This window comes from Pleurodeles waltl, chromosome 1_2 (genome assembly GCF_031143425.1).
Source record: "Pleurodeles waltl isolate 20211129_DDA chromosome 1_2, aPleWal1.hap1.20221129, whole genome shotgun sequence".
NCBI classification, from domain to species: Eukaryota; Metazoa; Chordata; class Amphibia; order Caudata; family Salamandridae; genus Pleurodeles; species Pleurodeles waltl.
The window spans coordinates 899,179,086-899,192,655 of NC_090437.1; positions in this window are offsets into that span (position 1 = coordinate 899,179,086).

Genomic DNA, 13,570 nt, shown 5'->3' on the forward strand with positions numbered 1-13,570 from the left:
ATCTCCTCCTGAGTTTTTCAGGGACTCCCATTATCATTCCTTTGAGAGTTTTATTAAACCTCTCTACCAGTCCATTTGTTTGTGGATGATAAGGTGTGGTGAATTTGTATGTTACACCACATTCCTTCCACATGGCCTTCAAGTATGCAGACATAAAGTTGCTACCCCTGCCTGATACAACCTCTTTTGGGAAACCAACCCTGGAAAAGATTCCCAGGAGGGCTTTTGCCACTGCAGGTGCTGTAGTGGTCATTAGAGGAATTGCTTCAGGATATCTTGTGGCATGGTCCACTACCACCAAGATAAACCTATTTCCTGAAGCAGTAGGAGGGTCAAGGGGGCCAACTATGTCAACCCCTACCCTTTAAAAGGGAACCACAGGCAGTGGAATAAGGGGAGCCTTTGGGGTGCCACCAGTCTTGCCACTGGCTTGGCAGGTCACGCAGGACTTATAAAAATCCTTTGTGTCCTCTGACATCCTAGGCCAGTGAAACAGGGGGACAAGCCTTTCCCATGTTTTAATCTGACCCAAATGTCCAGCCAAGGGAATGTAGTGTGCTAGAGTTAGGAGGAACTCTCTGTATTGCAGGGGAATGACCAATCTCCTGGCTGCTCCAGGTTTTGGGTCCCTTGCCTCTGTATACAAGAGGTTGTCCTCCCAGTAAACTCTATGTGAGTCACTGACATCCCCATTTTGCTGTTTGACAGCTTGCTGTCTTAGACCCTCTAATGTGGGACAGGATTGCTGTGCCACACTCAGCTCCTTCCTTGCAGGCCCCCCTCCACCCAAAAGCTCAGCAGTGTCTGCTGCCAGCTCCTCTGGTGAAGGTTCTGCACAGGGGGGAAATTCTTCTTCCTCAGAAGTAGAATCATCTGTGGAGGGAGGGATAGTGGGTAGGGATTTACCCTTACTAACCCTAGTTTTAAGGAGCACTTGGTCCATTGTTCCAGGATCCAAGTCACCCTGTCCTTTTTGCTTTTTGGCCTGAGCCCTGGTTAAAGCAAAAATATGCCCAGGAATGCCCAGCATTGCTGCATGAGCCTCCAATTCCACTTCTGCCCAAGCTGATGTTTCTAAATCGTTTCCTAGTAGACAGTCTACAGGTAAATCTGAGGCAACCACAACTTTCTTTGGACCACTAACCCCCCCGCTCCCCCAGTTGAGATTCACAACAGCCATGGGGTGGCTAAGAGTGTTGTTATGAGCGTCTGTCACTTGGTACTGGTGACCAAGTAGGTGTTGTTCAGGGTGTACCAGTTTCTCTATTACCATGGTAACACTGGCACCTGTGTCCCTGTAGGCCTGAACCTCAACACCATTTATTAGGGGAAGTTGCCTGTACTTATCCATATTAAGGGGACAAGCAACCAAGGTGGCCAAATCAATGGCACCTTCAGACTCTAGCACAGCCTCTGTGGTCTCCCTAACAAGACCAACCCCAACTAAATTACCAAAAGTGAGCCCAGCTGCTCACTTGGATTCGCTATTAGTAGGTTTGCTCCCACCACCACTGCTATTACTAGGGGCACTAGAGGTTGTAGTAGGGGTTGTGGTAGTGGGAGGCTTGGTGCTTTTCTTTGGACAACTGGCATCAGTTGTCCAATGGCCTTTTACTTTACATAAATAGCACCATGGTTTCTTTACTTGATTAGAAGAGGATTTGGACCCACCACCCCCACCAGAGTGTTTTTGTGGGCCTGATGAAGACTCATTTTTAGATTTGTCCCCACCCTTATCTGAAGACTTACCATCCTTCTTCTTGCCATCCTTGCCACCCCCTGTATGAACTTTTCTGTTCACTCTTGTTCTGACCCATTTGTCTGCCTTCTTTCCCAATTCTTGGGGAGAGCTCAGATCTGAGTCCACTAGATATTGGTGTAACAAATCAGTCACACAGTTATTCAGAATATGCTCTCTCAAGATTAGATTGTACAGGCTTTCATAGTCAGAAACTTTACTGCCATGTAACCACCCCTCCAAGGCCTTCACTGAATAGTCAACAAAGTCTACCCAGTCTTCTGAGGACTCTTTTCTGGTTTCTCTGAAATTAATCCTGTATTGTTCAGTGGTTAAGCCAAATCCATCCAAGAGTGCATTCTTCAAAACTGTAAAATTATTGGCATCACTTTCCTCCACAGTAAGGAGCCTATCCCTATCCTTTCCACTGAAAGATAGCCCTAGGATAGCAGCCCACTGCCTTTGAGGGACCCCCTGTACCATACAGGCCCTCTCAAGTGCAGCAAACCACTTGTTAATGTCATCCCCCTCCTTGTAAGGGAGAACTATCTTATGCAGATTCCTAGAATCATGCTCTTTAACAGGATTACTATCAGGAATACTGCTGCTGCCACCATGGGGTCCAAACCCCAACCTCTGTCTCTAGGAATTCCCTGTCTAGAGCCAGCTGTTGCTGTTTAAGCTTCAGCCTGGACTCTTCCACTCTCAATCTATTGAGTTCCCTTTCTAACATCCTGTCATCAGGGCGGGTGGGTTGGGAATGCTTTGACACAGAAGAATGATGTGAATGAACAGAGGGAGACCTGTCCCTAACAGTTGGCACCCTAGCAACCTGGCCTGCAGGAACAAAAACATCCCTACTGTGAAGGGAGCTTTTATTACTACCAGCATTGCTAGGTGGTCTGCTAAGGGGCAGGTTAGGAAGGGAACCCTGTACCACCCCCTCAAGGGCTTCCCCTGAGTCAGAGTGTGAGCTATCTATCAACTTTTCAGATGAGGTGCCACCCTGGGCCTTATCATTCTCAATAAGCATATTAGACAGTAACACTGTAGAAGGGTTCTTTCCTACCACTAAACCTCTCCCAATGCAGAGACTCCTTAGGCTCTTAAAGTTAAGGTGGTCATAAGTAGCATTGACCAAATTAAGAGGGGTTCCTACATCAGACATGGTAGAAAAAGGTTTAGGGACAGATGAAAGAGAGAAAAAGTTTTAGCACTTTTTAAAGAACAAAAAAAAAAAAAAACTTTTTCAACTTTTTGAAACTTTTCGAAAGTTTTAGGAGTACTTTTCAGCACTTAGCAAATAGTGTAAGAGAAGAAAAGCAAAACTTTTTGGTTAGGTGTACATACACTAAACTTGTTTTGTATATTATTCTCTTATGAAAAGTACACAATGACAAAGTGGTAAGTAGTTACAAGTACTTATCCCACCGCTTCACAACCAATGTAGGAGGCTGGCGTGGCTTGTAGTGGCTACCAAGGGGTACTTACACTCTGTACCAGGTCCAGTTATCCCTTATTAGTGTAGAAGAGGTGTTTCTAGCAGCTTAGGCTGATAGAAGGTAGCTATAGCAGAGCAGCTTAGGCTGAACTGGGAGACATGCAAAGCTCCTACTATACCACTTTATGACAATATGCCAAAAGTATCTCAGTGAGTAACCTCAGTATGAGGATGCCAAATATACACAAGATATATGTACACAATACCAAAAATATGCAGTAATAGCAAAAGGAAGTAATGCAAGCAATGTAAAGTTACAGTAGATTGCAATAGGAGCACATAGGTATAGGGGCGACACAAACCATATACTCCAAAAGTGGAATGCGAACCACGAATGGACCCCAAACCTATGTGAACTTGTAGAGGGTCGCTGGGACTGTAAGAAAACAGTGAGGGTTAGAAAAATAGCCCACCCCAAGACCCTGAAAAGTAGGTGTAAAGTGCACCTATAACCCCCAGAGATCACAGAAGTCGTGATAGGGGGTTTCTGCAAGGAAGACCAACACCAGCAAAGCAACCAAAGTGGATTTCCGGACCAGAGTACCTGTGGAACAAGGGGACCAAGTCCAAGAGTCGCGACAATGTCGAGAGTGGGCAGATGCCCAGGAAATGCCAGCTGAGGGTGCAAAGAAGCTGTCACTGGATGGTAGAAGCTGTGGATTCTGCAAGAACGAAGAGGGCTAGAAACTTCCCCTTTGGAGGATGGATGTCCCACGTCGTGAAGAAGCTTGCAGAGGTGTTCCCACGCAGAAAGACCACAAACAAGCCTTGCTAGCTGCAAGGGTCGCGGTTAGGGTTTTTGGATGCTGCTGTGGCCCAGGAGGGACCAGGAAGTCGCCACTTGGATGAGGAGACAGAGGGGGGGCCCAGCAAGTCACAGAGCCCTCACAGAAGCAGGCAGCACCTGCAGAAGTACCAGATCAGGCACTTGGAAGAGGAGTGAACTGGAGTCAACCCGAAGACACAAAAGGGAGTCCCACGATGCCGGAGGACAACTCAGAAGGTTGTGCACTGCAGGTTAGAGTGTCGGGGACCCAGGCTTGGATGTGCACAAAGGAAATCCTGGAAGAGTGCACAGGAGCCGGAGAAACTACAAATCACGCGGTACCCAGCAATGCAGTCTAGCGTGGGGAGGCAAGTACTTACCTCCACCAAACTTGGACTGAAGAGTCACTGGACTGTGGGAGTCACTTGGACAGAGTTGCTGAGTTCCAGAGACCACGCTCGTCGTGCTGAGAGGGGACCCAGAGGACTGGTGATGCAGTTTTTTGTTGCCTGTGGTTGCAGGGGGAAGATTCCGTCATCCCACGGGAGATTTCTTCAGAGCTCCTGGTGCAGAGAGGAGGCAGGCTACCCCCAGAGCATGCACCACCAGGAAACAGTTGAGAAGGCGGCAGGATCAGCGATACAACGTTGCAGTAGTCGTCTTTGCTACTTTGTTGTGGTTTTGCAGGCGTCCTGAGCAGTCAGCGGTCGATCCTTTGGCAGAAGGTGAAGAGAGAGATGCAGAGGAACTCGGATGAGCACTTGCATTCGTTATCTGAAGAATTCCCCAAAGCAGAGACCCTAAATAGCCAGAAAAGGAGGTTTGGCTACCTAGGAAGGAGGATAGGCTAGCAACACAGGTAAGAGCCTATCAGAAGGAGTCTCTGACGTCACCTGATGGCACTGGCCACTCAGAGAAGTCCAGTGTGCCAGCAACACCTCTGTTTCCTAGATGGCAGAGGTCTGGAGCACAGTGGAGGAGCTCTGGGCACCTCCCCTGAGATGTGCAGGTCAGGGGAGTGGTCACTCCCCTTTCCTTTGTCCAGTTTCACGCCAGAGCAGGGCTGGGGGATCCCTGAACCGGTGTAGACTGGCTTATGCAGAGATGGGCACCATCTGTGCCCATCAAAGCATTTCCAGAGGCTGTGGGGAGGCTACTCCTCCCCAGCCCTGACACCTTTTTCCAAAGGGAGAGGGTGTAACACCCTCTCTCTGAGGAAGTCCTTTGTTCTGCCTTCCTGGGCCAGGCCTGGCTGGACCCCAGGAGGGCAGAAACCTGTCTGAGGGGTTGGCAGCAGCAGCAGCAGCAGCTGCAGTGAAACCCCGGGAAAGGTAGTTTGGCAGTACCCGGGTCTGTGCTAGAGACTCGGGGGATCATGGAATTGTCTCCCCAATGCCAGAATGGCATCGGGGTGACAATTCCATGATCTTAGACATGTTACATAGCCATGTTCGGAGTTACCATTGTGACGCTATACATAGGTAGCGACCTATGTATAGTGCACGGGTGAAATGGTGTCCCCCCACTCACAAAGTCCGGGGAATTTGCCTTGAACGATGTGGGGGCACCTTGGCTAGTGCCAGGGTGCCCACACACTAAGTAACTTAGCACCCAACCTTCACCAGGTGAAGGTTAGACATATAGATGACTTATAAGTTACTTAAGTGCAGTGGTAAATGCTGTGAAATAACATGGACGTTATTTCACTCAGGCTGCAGTGGAAGGCCTGTGTAAGAATTGTCAGAGCTCCCTATGGGTGGCAAAAGAAATGCTGCAGCCCATAGGGATCTCCTGGAACCCCAATACCCTGGGTACCTCAGTACCATATAATAGGGAATTATAAGGGTGTTCCAGTATGCCAATGTGAATTGGTGAAATTGGTCACTAGCCTGTTAGTGACAATTTAGAAAGCAGAGAGAGCATAACCACTGAGGTTCTGATTAGCAGAGCCTCAGTGAGACAGTTAGTGATCACACAGGCAACACATACAGGGCACACTTATGAGCACTGGGGCCCTGGCTGGCAGGGTCCCAGTGACACATAAACTAAAACAACATATATACAGTGAAATATGGGGGTAACATGCCAGGCAAGATGGTACTTTCCTACAATGGCCATGTAACATGTCTAGGATCATGGAATTGTCATCCCAATACCATTCTGGTATTGGGGGAACAATTCCATGCATCCTGGGGGCTCCAGCATGGACCCCGGGTACTGCCAAACTAGCTTTCTGGGGTTTTCTCTGCAGCTACTGCTGCTGCCAACCCGCAGACAGGTTTCTGCCCCCTAGGGCCTTGGCAGCCCATTCCCAGGAAGGCAGAACAAAGGGTTTCCTCTGAGAGAGGGTGTTACACTCTCTCCCTTTGGAAATAGATGTTAAGGGCCTGAGAGGAGTAGCCTCTCCTGACCTCTGGAAATGCTTTGAAGGGGACAGATGGTGCCCTCCTTGCATAAACCAGTCTACACCAGTTCAGGTTTCCCCTAGCCCCTGCTCTGGTGCGAAACTAGACAAAGCAAAGGGGCGTGAACACTCCCCTGTCCATCACCACCTCAGGGGAGGTGCCCAGAGCTCCTCCAGTGTGTACCAGACCCCTCTGCCATCCTGAATGCAGAGGTGTGAGGGCACAATGGAGACCTCTGAGTGGCCAGTGCCAGCAGGCGACGTCAGAGACCCCTCCTGATAGGCTTTTACCTGGTTAGGTAGCCAATCCTCCTTTTAGGGCTATTTAGGGTCTCTCCTGTGGGTTTCTCATCAGATAATGAATGCAAGAGCTCACCAGAGTTCCTCTGCACTTTTCTCTTCGACTTTTGCCAAGGATCGACCGCTGACTGCTCCTGGATGCCTGCAAAACTGCAACAAAGTAGCAAGAAGACTACCAGCAACATTGTAGCGCCTCATCCTGCCGGCTTTCTCAACTGTTTCCTGGTGGTGCATGCTCTGAGGGCTGTCTGCCTTCGCCCTGCACTGGAAGCCAAGAAGAAATCTCCTGTGGATCAACTGAATCTTCCCCCTGCCAACGCAGCCACCAAATTTCCGCATCACCGGTCCTCTGGGTCCCCTCTCATCTTGACAAGCGTGGTCCCTGGAACACAGGAGCTGGATCCAAGTGATCCTGACAGTCCAGTGGTCCTTCTGTCCGAATTTGGTGGAGGTAAGTCCTTGCCTCCCCACGCCAGACCTGCGTGAACTTCAGCTGCTAGGGCTTCTGTGCACTTTTGCAAGACTTCCTTCATGCACAGCACAGCCCAGGTCCCCAGCACTCTGTCCTGCATTGCCCACCTCGCTGAGTTAACCTCCGACTTCGTGAGACCCTCTTTTGTTGTGCAGAGACAACTGCTGTGCTCAGATGTTCTGAATGCCTGTACAGGTGCTTCTGCGGGTGCTGCCTGCTTCTGTGTGTGCTCTCTCTGTTGTGGAGCGCCCCCTCTGTCTCCTCCTCCAAGGGGCGACCTCCTCGTCCTTCCTGGGCCCGGGCAGCACCCAAAATCCTCAACCGTGACTCTTGTAGCTAGCAAGGCTTGTTTGCGGACTTTCTGTGTGGAAACAACTCTGCATCCTCTAGCACGCCGTGGGACATCTTCTGACAAAAGGAGAAGTTCCTGGCTCATTCCGTTGTTGCAGAATCTTTGGCTTCTTCCACCTGGAGGCAGCCCTTTTGCACCTTCATCCGGGGTTTAGTGGGCTCCTGCCCCGCCTGGATACTTGCACGACTCTTGGACTTGGTCCCCTTCCTTTGCACGTCCTCAGGTCCATGAATCCGTCTTCAATGCTTTGCAGTCAGTTGTTGCCTTTGCAGAATCCCCTATCTCGACTTTACTGTCTTTCTGGGGTAGTAGGGTAACTTTACTCCTAATTTTCAGGGTCTTGAGGTAGGCGATCTTGGACACTCTTAGTGTTTCCTTATACTACAGAGACCCTTTACACACTACACTGGGCATGGGGTCCATTCGTGGTTCACATTCCACTTTTGGAGTATATGGTTTGTGTTCCCCCTAGGCCTATTTTCTGCTATTGCATTCTATTGTGTTCTACAGTGTTTGCACTACTTTTCTAAGTGTTTTACTTACCTGATTTTGGTTTGTGTGTATATTCTGTGTATATTACTTACCTCCTAAGGGAGTATATCCTCTGAGATAGTTTTGGCTTATTGTCACTAAAATAAAGTACCTTTATTTTTAGTAACTCTGAGTATTGTGTTTCTTGTGATATAGTGCTATATGTTTTAAGTGGTATTGTAGGAACTTTGCATGTCTTCTAGTTCATCCTAAGCTGCTCTGCTACAGCTACCTCTATCAGCCTAATCTGCTAGAACACTACTAACCTACTAATAAGGGATAACTGGACCTGGCACAAGGTGTAAGTACCATTAGGTACCCACTATATGCCAGGCCAGCCTCCTACACTTTTCTAATTTTTATCTTTTTTTGTGGGACTCAGCTGAAGCTGAATCCCTAAATAGCTTCCAACACTTCTTTGTTGAAGGGTTGGCAACCAATTAGATACCAATCCTGGGACAGGATCCACACAGGATCCGTGTCCCAAGATATCTATATTTTTTAAACTCTAATATTTTTAAAATTACAGGACCAGTTTACACCAAATCAATGCTTTTTGGACCAAGAGCTAGCTTGTTGCCAAATTTGGTGTAATTCTGTCCAGCTGTTCAGACTGGAGTTGAGTACAAAATCCCTAAGGGAAAAAGCATTGAGGAAATGCATTTTGAGATTCCCCCCTTTTTTACGGCCTGTGCTTTATGTATCACCCCGGAACAATCAAGACAGCCACTGAACCTGGTGGTCACCAGTAGGTATTTATAGTTAAAACCTAGAAAATATGAAAATATTTTGTTTTGCCTATAACTTTGGCGCAGTTTGATGAAATTTACAAAACTAATACGTCAGCCAGATCAGCTGCTGTCGTGAAAATTTCAGGGTGATCCATCATGCAGGGGCAGAGACATTGGAGTTCCCAACTTGTTTTCCCCATATATTTTCAGACAGGGATTTTAAACACAACCACAGCTTAACTGCTGGATCGAATTAAGCCAAATTTGGCAGAAAGCTAGATTTTAGTCCAGAAATCATCCTTTTTGTGAATTGGTGTAAGTATAATTAGTAATTTTAGAGATATTAAAGGAAAAATAAATGCAGATATCTAGGGATGCAGAGGCTCAGTGGATCCTAGAGATCACATGCTGCAATCAGATTGGCAGCCAACACTTCAACCAGGAAGTGCTGGCAGCCATTTTGGGACTCATCTTCAGCCAAGTCTCAATCGAAAACGTAACAAAGCAAAGGGGGTAGGGTGGAGATACCCTAACCACCTAGACTTGATGCTGGGGTCCCCCTGGAGCCCAGCCAGGAAAAAAACAAAAAAATTTCTATATTTTCAGCATAATCTGTAGAGGATCCGCAAAAAAATGAAACATGCGCAGTCTCCGGCGCTTTTTCTTATGTTAGCCTTTAATGGGCGAGGTCCCGTGGGCATGAAAATATACAATAAAAATGAAGGGTAAAAATGTATGAAAGGGGCCGCACGGACAACTTGGGCCCTGGACACCACCACCTTCTTGGGGCTAACGTGAACATCAAAGAGGGGGTCGGTGCAGACCCCAGTCCCATGGACTACCACCTCCCAAGGGCCAGGTAATATTTTTAAACAAAGGAGGGGGTCCGTGAGGCCCCCCCCTTCCAGGCCACATATCGCCCTTGGGGCCACCACCTCCCAGGGCCAGCTATGACAGCTCCCACCAAGCAAAAGCTAACACTAACTCTGTTTCCAGCAGGTGAAAGCTGTCAAAATGTTCCAGCTTCCTGGAAGCAGAGGTTTGGTAGAATGTGTGGAGAGTTACTGGCCTCTCCACTAAAAATTCTCTTTCAGATGATGTCTGTACTTATTATGCAGTAGGGTGTTTGAATGGACTGGTCTTTCCTTTCAGACCTCTCTCTCAGATGATGGGTGTGCATAGTAGTGTGTGCGGAGGGGCTGACCACTTCTGTCAGACCTCTATCCCAGTTAATGGGTGTGCATATTAGTGTGTGTACATTGGCTAGCCTCTCGTGTCAGACCTCTCTCTCAGATGACAGGTTAGCATAGTAAGGTGCGTGCATTGACTGTCCTCCCCTTTCAGACCTCTCTCCCAGGTGACAGATGTGCGCATTAGGGTGTGTACATGGGCTGGCCTCTCCTGTCAGACCCCTCTTTTAGATGACAGGTTAGCGTAGTAAGGTGTGTGCCTGGACTGGCCTCTCCTTTCACGTCTCTCTCAGATAAAGAGTGTTCATAGTAGGGTGTGTGGACCTCTGTCTCAGATAACAGATATAAGCAGTAGTGACTGGACAGGGACTGTCTTTACTGCTAACACTCATCTCTCTGGTGTGTATAGTAGGGTGTTGGAAGAGACTCTACTCTACTCAAAACTATTATGAAACCAATAATTGTAAATGGTAGACTTTGATAAACAACATCTTTGGTAAGATTCCTTCCTACAGTAGCAAGTGTGCATGCTACAGTGTATTTAAAGATCACTTACTGCTTTCTATTTTTCATGATCCCTCAACAGTTTCACAAGATCGTAACTCTTGTTTGATGAGAATTAGCCATCTACTCATCACAGCATTTATCTCTTACACACTTCCTCTCAACAATAAGGATCAAAATATGCATTTCTACAAATGGAGTGCATTGAGAACTCATATACTCCCTTTTACAATTCATGATCTCGCGAGAGTCCTGCAAGATCGAAAAAAATAATAAAAAATAAAATAAATGCATTTTCTTCACAGAAGTTATCCCCAAAAACTCTCCTCTTTAAATCTGGGCGGACAGCATGCATTTGTGCTTCCCCCTTATGAAGCGTTTTAACTTCATGTCTACAACACCACCAATTTTTCACAGTAAACAGTAATGGTGGCTATTTCATTTCTAATGTTGCAACAGACAACCAATCAGAGGGCCTGGACTTGCTGGACTCACAAGAGCCTCTCACTCCAGTGAGGACTTGAAGGCTCACAGAAAAAAACAGGCCTCTCAAGCAATCACAGGGCTCAATGTTCTTTTTGCACTCTTGCGGGAGGTTTGCGAGACTCTTACTAGCCCAACTGCAAAAATATCAATTGTGTTCTCAAAAACTACTGAACCAATTTACATCAAGGCACAAAAAAACACAAACTTTGGACCAAGATCTAGCTTCCTGATGAATTTTGGTTTAATTCAGTTCAGCTGTAGCTCTGCCTAAAGAAGTCTATGGATAATACAAAGGGATTTTCCATTTTGGGTCCCCCTTTTTTCCTCAGCACCCTCTTAACTGATCATTGGGAATATATATGTATAATTAGATGAATTTCTCAGTGACAATGTTACCTCAAACAAATCTGCAGTTATAGTTATAAGCAATAACTATAACTTGTGCCCCTACCATGCACTGCTAACATGTTGTTATGAAAAACTGGAGTTTTGTAGATGTCCACTCACTTTTTGCCTGATACCAGTGGTTTTCATTCTAATTGTGCCCTGAGTCCTGCTAACCAGGCCCAGGGCCAGTGCTCTCATCAAAAAGGTATATGATAATCAAGTATAATTATAATGCCAATTATGTTGTTCCCCACTGAAGTGCATAAGCACCATAGGCTAACATGGGAAGACTTTATTTACATTTTATAAAGCCTTATTTTTGATAGGAGTGAGCTACAAATGTCATTCAAGGTGTACAAATATTCGCTAGAATACATCTAACAACTTGCCAAGGTTAGATTTATTATAACTATTATAGGGAAAGACCTTTAAAACTCTTTCCCAAAGTTACCTAACATCAGCCCTGTAGTAGCCTTTCCTGATTGGTCAGACCTTCACAGGCAGAGCCAAGCTGTCTTAATGAGTTGTGAATTGGCCTGGGCTGAATAAAAGGAAGCATCTAGTGGGATGAGAACTGCAGCAGTAGATACCAGAACAGAAAGGGTGAGGTGTCCAAACTGATCTTCAAAGGACGGAAAGACATTTGGGACAGAAACCCTACCTCCGCCATTCCTTCTACCCCAGCTGAATGGGAGCCCCTGTAATTAGATTAGGAGAGGGGCTTGAAAGGGAGTGTAGGGGGATATTAGCCAACCTATGAGTGGTCTTAGCCAGACCTGAAACTCCAGGAGAGATTTTTCTACATTTGGATTTTTGTGGAACAGCGCTTTCTGGGCCAAAAATGTGCCCCACTTAGCAGGAAGTGGTCACCACAGAGGGTGGTACCCTGTACCCCATTGGTTGGGGTGCCCCCCTGCTTGACAGGCCAGAAACCTGAATATAAGTGGAAGAGCTACCCAGGAACTCAACTCCCTGCCTGCAAACATCAAGAAGAAGAAGGACTGCTCTGGTGAACCTCTGTTCTGCACTAAGAAGGACTGCACTCACAAGGACTGTACCTGCTGCACACTCTGGGCTTCACAAAGAGAGGACTTTGCCTTCCTTGAAAGGATTCATGGGTGGACTCCCTGTAAGCAGCAGGTATAAAGGAGCTACCAAGAGTCATCTGCATCACCTCTTGCAAGAAGAGTCCAGCTGACCAGCGTCCAGTGGACTTGGGAGGATTTGACCATGTGCATTTTGGAAATTGTAGTCCCAACTCCCAAGGAGCAACTCAGAGCTTCTGGAACCCTGGATTGGGTTTGTGGACACTTCAAGACCCCAAACGGGCCTTCTGGAAGAAGATGAAGTTTGGAGAAGCTTGGAGCATTTTTGGAGAAAAAAAACTCCATAAGGTGACCGACCCGTAGTTGAGTCAAACATGCAACGTCAAACTGCAACCACCTGCCTGAATTTCAGGTTTGCCCTTTTGAAGCTCCAGAGTTTTTGCCATTGACAAGACTCCTAGGAGTTGACTGAGGCATTGCACTCAGCTATGTCAACATTGTTGAACTGCAAGCCATCCTGAGGAGGAGACCCACTCAACACCATGAGTAAAAGCTCAGAAAAAAAGACTAATGGCCTGATTTAGATGTTGGTGGCTGCACAGCCAAGCCGCATCAGGTGTGCACCTGAAAAGACTGTTGAGTCAATGGTTTCCCACATGCCATATTTAGATGTACAGCAGCAGAGCCAAACACCGCCACGAAGAACTCACCTCCGTCGCACAAGTTGCATCCCACAGCTGATATGCGGGATACAACTTGATGTATCAACTCTTTCTTCGTCACCACTGTCATTTTCATTGGACATTTCAAAATCCTTACCTGGAGACTCAGCACTGTCTCCCTACTCTGCAATTACAGGGATGTTCCTCTGCAGGGTGATGTTATGGAGAATGCAGCAGGCAACCATGATTTGGCACACTTTATCGGATGAGGGGTGGAAGGCTCAACCGGTCTTATCCATGCTCTTACCATGCACCTAAAGCTGGCTTTCAGGAGCCTGAATGTCATTGTTGTATTCTTCAGCAGTGCTGTAGGAATGTACCCTCTTTCTTGGCATGGTTACCCTCATTCTCTGCCTGATGTCAGTGTGCTTAATTGTGTTCACTAGGATACTGCTAACCAGGACCCTGTGCTCTCTCTCCTCTAAATGTGGTTGTTACTT